We start from the raw sequence: 8937 nt of genomic DNA, 5'->3' as shown, positions 1-8937 counted from the left end.
CTAGAGCTGTGGATGATTTACCTCTACCTCCCTCACTCCACCTGTCTACTGAGTAAATATGTTTATGTCCTCACCCTAAGCCCCCAACCTTTACTTCATTCAGCCTTGTGTATGCCCTTTGCCCCAGTCTCTCTCTTGTGTTTGTGCTTCTGGTCTCTCTCCTTGTTATGTGGGCTTCAGTCTTTCTCCTATGTGTGTCTGTGTGTGTTCTTAGAATCTCATCTGGCTTGTTTATATTCCATGGACTCCCTCATTTTTGCCCATATCCACTAGGCTTCAATCCTTTGTGTGTGTGTTTATTAATGTGTGTGTATATACATGTGTATTTGTGTGGGTGTATGTGTGACATCTAGTTGGTGAAGTAGATAGAGAACTGGGCCTGGAGTCAAGAAGACCTAAATTCAAATCTGGTCCCCTACATTACTAGCTGCATGATCTTGGATAAGTTGCTTACCTTCTGTCTGCCTCAGTTTCCTTAACTGCAAAATAAGAATAATAATGCGACCTATCTCCCAGGTTTGTCGTGAGGATTAAATAAGATAATGTTTGTAAAGCTCTTAGCACTGGTGCTAGAGCATGGGAGAAATTTATTTTTTTAATTAATAAATTTATTTTTTTATTTTTAGTTTACAACACTTAGTTCCACAAGTTTTTGTATTTTCTCTCCTTCCCTCCCACCCCACCCCAAGATGGCATGTAATCCAATATAGGTTCTACATATACCTTCACATGGAACTTATTTACATAATAGTCCAGTTGTAAAGAAGAATCATAACCAATGGAATGAATCATGTGAAGGGAGAAACGAAACCAAAAAAGAAGGAAAAAATAAAGACAGAGTAAAAAGTTTGCCTCAATCTGCATCCAGACTCCATAATTTTTTTTTCTGGATGTGCATAGCTTTTTCCATCTTGAGTCTTTTGGAGATGTCTTTGAACATTGCATTGATGAGAGGAGTCAAGTCTATCAAAGTTAGTCCTGAATGATACTATGTGTTTGTAATCGTATATAATGATCTCCTGGTTCTGCTCCACTCACTCAGCATCAGTCCATATAAGTCATTCCAAGTTATAACGAAAGATAATGTAAGAATCATTGGTCTACTGGAAAGCCATAATGAAAAAAGAGCCTGGACAGCATCTTCCAAGAAATCATCAAGGAAAATGGCCCAAGGTCCTAGAACCAGAGGGTAAAATAGTCATTGAAAGAATTCACAGACCACCCCCTGAAAAAGTTCCCAAATTCAAAACTCCAAGGAATATTGTAGGCAAATTCCAGAATTATCAGGTCAAGGAGAAAATACTGCAAGAATCCAGAAAAAAAAAATTTAAATATCATGGAACTACAGTCAGGATCATGCAGGACCCTGGAGCTTCTACATAAAAGACAGGAGGAATTAGAATATGATATTCTGAAAGGCAAAGGACCTTGGACTACAACCAAGGATCAACTACCCAGCAAAACTGAGCATCATTTTTCAGGGAAGGAGATGGACATTCAATGAAATAAGGGAATTGCAGACCTTTCTGATGAAAAGGCCAGAGCTCAATGGAAAATTTGATCTTCAAATAGAAAACTCAAAAGAGACATAAAAAGGTAAATGGGGGGGCATTTTGTTATTTAATAAGGGCAAATTGTTTACACCTTTATACAGGGTTATATTGTTTTATATATGCTTTATATACATATATATGTATATATATTATATATGTCAGTCTTGAGAATGGTGCAGTTATTACCACAGTTAGAAGGGATATACATAGACTAAGGGTGTCAGTATAAAGTAACTGATGTGATGATAAAAAGCGTAATGAAAGGGTGCAAAGGGATTGTTCTGGGAGAAGAGGTAAGGAGGAGGTAGAAAAGGGTAAGTTACATCACATGAAGAGGCACAAAAACATATTATGGTAGAGGGAAAGAAGAGAGGGTGAAGAACAGTGTTTGTGCTATACTCACATCAGATTTGGCTCAAGGAGGGGATAGCTTACTCTGATAAGTATAGAAATCAAATTTGTCTTACAGGCAGTAAGAGGTGAAGGGGAAAGAAAAGGGGGGGGAGGTTAGAAGGGAGGGAATAAGTAGCAAAGGGAAAATGGAAAGATAAGCAAGGAGTGTCAACAGGGAGGGAAAATTGATGAAGGTGGCGGTCAAAAACAAAACTCTTTTGAGGAGTGGAAGGGAGAAGAGAGAAATAAAAGCATAAATGGAGTGGGGAGAAATAAAATGGGGAAAAAGTCACAGATAATAATCATAACTGTGAATGTGAATGGGATGAACTCTCTCCCTAAAATGAAGGAAGACAACAGAATGGATTAAAAACCATAATCCTACAATATGTTGTTTACAAGAAACACATTTGAAGCAGGGGGATACACACAGGGTAAAGGTAGAAGGCTGGAATAGAATATATTATGCTTCAGCTCAAATAAAAGAAAACAGGGGTAGCAATCCTAATCTCAGACAAAGCAGTAGCAAAGATAGATCTAATTAAAAGAGATAAGGAAGGAAATTGTATCTTGCTAAAGGACACTATAGACAATGAAGCAATATCATTATTTAACATATATGCATCAAGTGGTATAGCATTCGCATTCTTAGAGGAGAAGTTAAGGGAGTTACAGGAAGAAATAGACAGCAAAACTATACTAGTGGTGGAATTCAACTTCCCCCTTTCTGAACTTGATAAATCTAACCTCAAAATAAACAAGAAAGAAGTTAAGGAGGTGAATAGAATTTTAGAAAAGGTAACTATGATAGACCTCTGGAGAAAATTGAATGGGGACAGAAAGGAATATACCTTTTTCTCAGCAGTACATGGTACATACACAAAAATTAACCATGTACTATGGCATAAAAACATCACAATCCAATGAAGAAAGGCAGAAATAGTCAATGCATCCTTTTCAAATCATGATACAATAAAAATTATTTGCATTAAAGGACCATGGAAAGATAAACTAAAAACTAATTGGAAGCTAAATAATCTAATCCTAAAATGAGTGGGTCAAAGAACAAATCATAGAAACAATTAATAACTTCATTCAAGAGGATGACAATAATGAAACAACATACCAAAACTTATGGGATGCTGCAAAAGCAGTTCTTAGGGGAAGTTTTATATCTCTAAATGCTTACATGAATAAAATAGAGAAAAAGGAGATCAATGAATTGGGCATGCAACTGAAAAAGCTAGAAAAAGAACTAATTGAAAATTCCCAATTAAATACCAAATTAGAAATACTTAAAACCAAAGGAGAGAATAATAAAATTGAAATCAAGGAAACTATTGAACTAATAAATAAAACTAAGAGCTGGTTTTATGAGAAAACCATTAAAATTGATAAACTTTTGGCCAATTTGATTAAAAAAAAGAAAGAAGAAAATCAAATTACCAGTATCAAAAATGAAAAGGGTGAATTCACCTGTAATAAAGAGGAAATTAAAATAATAATTAGGAATTATTTTGCCCATAAATTTGACAACCTTAGGGAAATGGACGAATATTTACAAAAATATAAACTTCCCAGGTTAACAGAAGAGGAAATAAAATACCTAAATAACCCCATCTCAGAAGAAGAAATTGAGCAAGCCATCAATGAACTCCCTAAGAAAAAATCTCCAGGGCCAGATTGTTTTACATGTGAATTCTATAAAACATTTAAAGAACAATTAATTCTCATACTTTATAGACTATTTGGGAAAATAGGTGAAGAAAGAGTTCTACTAAATTCTTTTTATGACACCAACATGTTACAAATACCTAAACCAGGAAGAGTCACAACAGAGAAAGAATATTATAGACCAATTTCCCCAATGAATATTAATGCAAAAATTTTAAACAAAATATTAGCAAAAAGATTTTAGCAACTTATCATGAGAATAATACACTATGACCAGATAGGATTTATTCCAGGAATGCAAGTCTGGTTCAATATTAGGAAAACTATCAGTATAATTAATCATATCAACAACAAAACTAGCAAAAACCATGTGATTATTTCAATAGATGCAGAAAAAGCTTTTGACAAAATACAACACCCATTCCTATTAAAAACACTAGAAAGCATAGGAATAAATGGAGTCTTCCTTAAAATGATAAATAGCATTTACCTAAAACCATCAGCAATCATTATATGCAAGGGGGCTAAACTAGATGCATTCCCAATAAGATTGGGGGTGAAACAGGGATGTCCATTATCACTCCTATTATTCAATTTGGTACTAGAAGTGTTAGCTGTACAATAAAAGAAGAAAAAGAAATTGAAGGCATTAGAATAGGCAAAGAAGAAAGTAAGTTATCAATTTTTGCAGATGACATGATGATTTATTTAGAGAATCCTAGAGAATGAAGTGAAAAACTACTTGAAATAACAAAAAAAACTTTAGCGAAGTTGCAGGGTGTAAAATAAACTCATATAAATTTTCAGCATTCCTATATATTACTAACAAAGCCTGACAGCAAGAGATAGAAAGAGAAATTCCATTTAAAGTTACAGTAGACACTATAAATTATTTGGGAGTCTACCTGCCAAGACAAACCTAGGACCTGTATGAAAATAATTACAAAACACTTTTCAGACAAATAAAGACAGATCTAAATGAAAGGGAAAACATCAGTTGATCCTGGTTAAGCCTGGCTAATATAACAAAAATGACAATTTTACCTAAATTAATTTACTTATTCAGTGCCATACCAATTAAACTGTCAAAAATTATTTTACAGAGCTGGATAAAATAATAACAAAATTCATCTGGAAGCACAAAATGACCAGATTATCAAGGGAATTCGTGAAAAGAAATGCTAGGGAAGGTGGTCTAGCCATACCAGATATTAAACTGTACTATAAATCTGTAGAGGGCCAGCTCTGAGAAAGTCCATTCTGGGATAAGATACAGGCCAGGTTTTCACTGAAGCCTATTTTTGGCCTTGGGCTGATAACTCAGGTTGTGGGCTCTTCAACCCCCCTTGGCACGCATGTGCTAAACACCACCTGTGGGCTGTTAACATGATATTGTTATGGCAAAAAGGGAACAAAGTATGAGGAAGTCAGGCAATGTAACAAGTGTTTTGCACGAGGACTTGTTGATCTGCTTGCTTAAAAAGTATATAAGCCCTTTCCCTCAGTTTAATAAACAGAGCTGTGCTATACTCTTCTGCCTGGCCTGTGTCTTCTTTTCACTCTCTGTGGCATTCTTTTTCCCTCTGGTGGCCTGGCCGCATGGCTGCTGTCGTCATAAAGCAGCAGTCATCAAAGCTACTTGCTATTGGCTAAGAAACAGAGTGGTGGCTCAGTGGAATAGGTTAGGTACACAAGACACAGTAGTCAACGACTATAGCAATCTACTCTTTGATAAACCCAAAGAATCCAGCTTCTGGGTTAAGAATTCAACATTTCACAAAAACTGCTGGGAAATCTGGAAAGCAGTATGGCAGAAACTGCTCATAGACCACATACCAAAATAAAGTCAAAATGGGTTCGTGATTTAAGAATAAAGGCTTATACTAGAAGCAATTTGGGAGAGCAAGGAATCATTTACCTGTCAGATTTATGGGAAAGGGAAGAATTTATGACCCAACAAGAGACAGTTACAAAATGCAAAATGGATAATTTTGATTATGTTAAATTGAAAAGTTTTTATACAAACAAAGCCAATGAAACAAAGGTTAGAAGGGAAGCAGAAAATTGGGAAAGAATCTTTACAACCAACATCTCTGATAAAGGCCTCATATCTAAAATATACAGGTAATTGAGTCAAATTTATAGGAACATAAGTCATTCCTCAGTTCAGAAATGGTCAAAGGATATGAACAGGCAGTTTTCAGAGGAAGAAATTAAAGATATCTATAGTCATGTGAAAAAATCCTCTGAACTTCTATTGATTAGAGAAATACAAATCAAAACAACTCTTAGGTACCACATTTCTCCTGTCAGATTGGCTAACATGAAAAAACAGGAAAATGATAAATGCTGGAGAGGATAAGGGAAAGTTGGAATGTTATTACATTGTTGGTGGAGTTGTGAACTGATCTAGCCATTCTGGAGAGAAATTTGAAACTATGTCCAAAGGGCTGTAAAGATGTGCATACCCTTTGACCCAGAATACCACTTCTAGGGCTGTATCCCAAAGAGATCACACAAGTGGGAAAGGGACCTGTATGTCCAAAAATATTTATAGCAGCTGTTTTTGTAGTAGCAAAGAACTGGAAATCAAGGGGATGTCCATCAATTGGGGAATGGCTAAACAAATTGTGGTATATGAATGTGATGGAATACTATTGTGCTATAAGAAATGGGGAAGATACGGATTTCATAATAACCTGGTAAGACCTACAACATCTGAAGCTGAGTGAGGGGAGCAGAACCAGGAGAACATTATACATCATTACAGACAGACAGTATCTGTAAGGACTAACTTTGATAGACTTGGCTCTTCTCATCAATGCATAGTTCAAAGACAGCTCCAAAAGACTCATGCTAGAAAAAGCTATGTACATGCAGAGAAAGAATTATGGAGTCTGAATGCAGTTTGAGGCAAACTATTTGCTCTCTTTTTTCCCTTCCTTTTTTGTTTTCATTTCTTCTTTCTCATCATTCATTCCATTGGTTAGAATTCTTCTTTACAACTGGACTGTTATGTAAATAAGTTCAATGTAAAGGTATATGTGGAAAGTATATTGGATTAAATGCTGTCTTGTGAGGGAGGAGGGAGGTGAGGGAGGGAGAGAAAATTTGGGACTCAAAAACATGTGGAACTGAGTGTTGTAGACTAAAAATAAAAAATTAATTTTAAAAAATGCACTTTGCAAACTTTAAAGCACTGCGTAAATAATTATTACTATTACAAAGTGCACGGTAATCCTTAAAGTACTGTACACATTTACAAAATGATTATTGCTATTGGCACTAAATAAGTGTTTCTGAATGTTGAAAAAAAAGAATATAGACCCTATAATGTCAGAGCTAGAAGGGACCTCACAATGTATAACCCAAGACTGCAAAACCAGATGTAACCTTGGGAATATCTAGTCTAAATAGCAATTACCCAAGAGGAAATTATGGCTCTGAAAAGTTACAGGAGGAAGGTCAAAAGGGAAAAAGGTGTTTTTGTGAGTTGAGAGGCCTGGGTGGTTGTCCTGGTTAGTAAGAGCAAGTTAGGCAACTAGCTCTTAGATGTGTCACTTCTTTCTGGGCCTCACTTTTTTCATCTATAAAATGAGGAGTTTGAGCAACATTTATATTGAATCTGACTATAGAAACTCCCACAGAAATATGTATCATCTCAGGAACTGGGATTAAAAGCCTCTTGGATGCGTGGTCCTCTTGGTTTCCATTTCCAGTAACTGCTGACCCAAGCTTCCTTTGTCTCTACTCATCTCAAGGCAAGCCCTTAGAGCAGGACTTAGGGGCCAGTGGAGGAAGACGTGAGCCTACTTATTCTTACTGAAATAACCCTGAGTATCTCTGACTCAGTCTAACTTTTTCCTAACTGTGTGAGCAAGCCGTGTTTGCTTCCTCCACTAGAACCTAGGAACTCACCATGACCTTACAGCTGGAATGAAGGCTAAGATTCTTGCCCAGAATCAGCAAAGCCTTGAGAGACATTGTATTTCCATGTTCCCTGGCATTTTATAGCTGCTACTGAAAGAAGACAAAGCGTGTAACCAATAATCCCTGATGCACTAGTACAGGTGGTTAGGCACTGACACCCAAACCTATATGCACAGCCACACCCACACCCACACCCACACATGGACTTAGTTAATAGTCATCTAAACCAAAAACAACTTTTAAAAGATTTGTGGTGTGGTGGTAGGTTGCACACTGTCTAAGTCTCTGAAGTTTTGCTGGCTTTCTTGGTTCTGTGCCAGGTCTTTTCACTTTCCCAGAATTTCACTTTCCCCAATTCTCTCCTCTTTTTCTTTGTGCATGGGAGAAGGGCAGGGAGGGATGTTTATCTCTGAGCATAACACCCTGTTGTAATGATTAGCTCATTTTAAGCCTTGGTGGCAATACAATGGCCCCCAAAATCCATTTGGTTTCCTTCTCTTTGGCTTTCAGGAGTTTATTTTAGATGAAAAGTTCTTAGTTTAGTCACAAGCTCTCTAAGCCCCTGGTGGAAAATATCCCTAATACTTAGGCATAGGTTGAATTCTCACACAAACTTATATTTATGTCTTGCCTGGAGTCAGGAAGACCTGAGTTCAAATCCAGTCTCAGATAATAGCTGTGTGACCCTGGGTAAGTCATTTAACCCTATTTGCCTCAGTTTCCTTATCTGTAAAATGAGCAGGAGAAGGAAATGGCAAACCACTTCAGTATCTTTGACAAGAAAATATGCCCTGGGTCTCAAAGAGTCAGACATGACTGAAAAATGACTAAACAACAAGGTAACCCCTGGCTCTCTGTGGTTGAAGAAAAATTCAATTTACTGGAAACATTTGGGCAATAAACATGGGATCATGTTAGAGTGTTTGTGGATAGACAAGCATCGGGAGGAGAAGTCAGGGAAAGAGCTGACTTTTTCTTGGGATTTGTCTTACCCTGGGATCTTCTTTATGATGTCAGGGATCTTTCTTAGACTTTTCTCTGCCACAGCTCAGTCCTCCCTTGGTTCCGTGCTTGTTCTTTAATCCAGTACCTTAGAATCTCTTTTTTCCCCATTCTTTTTTTATAATCTTCATTTTTTGCTTTAAATAGTATTTCCTCCTAATTATATGTCAAGGCAACTTTTAGCTTTCATTTGTACAAGATACATATGCTATCATATAAAATATATTTACATATTCATTTCAGTTGTGGAAGAAGAAACAGATCAAAGGTTAAAAAATGAGAAAGAATAAACGAAGTGAAAAAAATATGTTTCAATCTGCATTCAGAGTCTGTCTGTTCTTTATCTGGATATGGATGATATTTTCCTTCCTGAGTCCTTGGTATT

Source organism: Trichosurus vulpecula, chromosome 3, assembly GCF_011100635.1.
Source record: "Trichosurus vulpecula isolate mTriVul1 chromosome 3, mTriVul1.pri, whole genome shotgun sequence".
In the NCBI taxonomy this organism is placed as follows: Eukaryota; Metazoa; Chordata; class Mammalia; order Diprotodontia; family Phalangeridae; genus Trichosurus; species Trichosurus vulpecula.
This window is presented reverse-complemented; position numbering follows the sequence as displayed.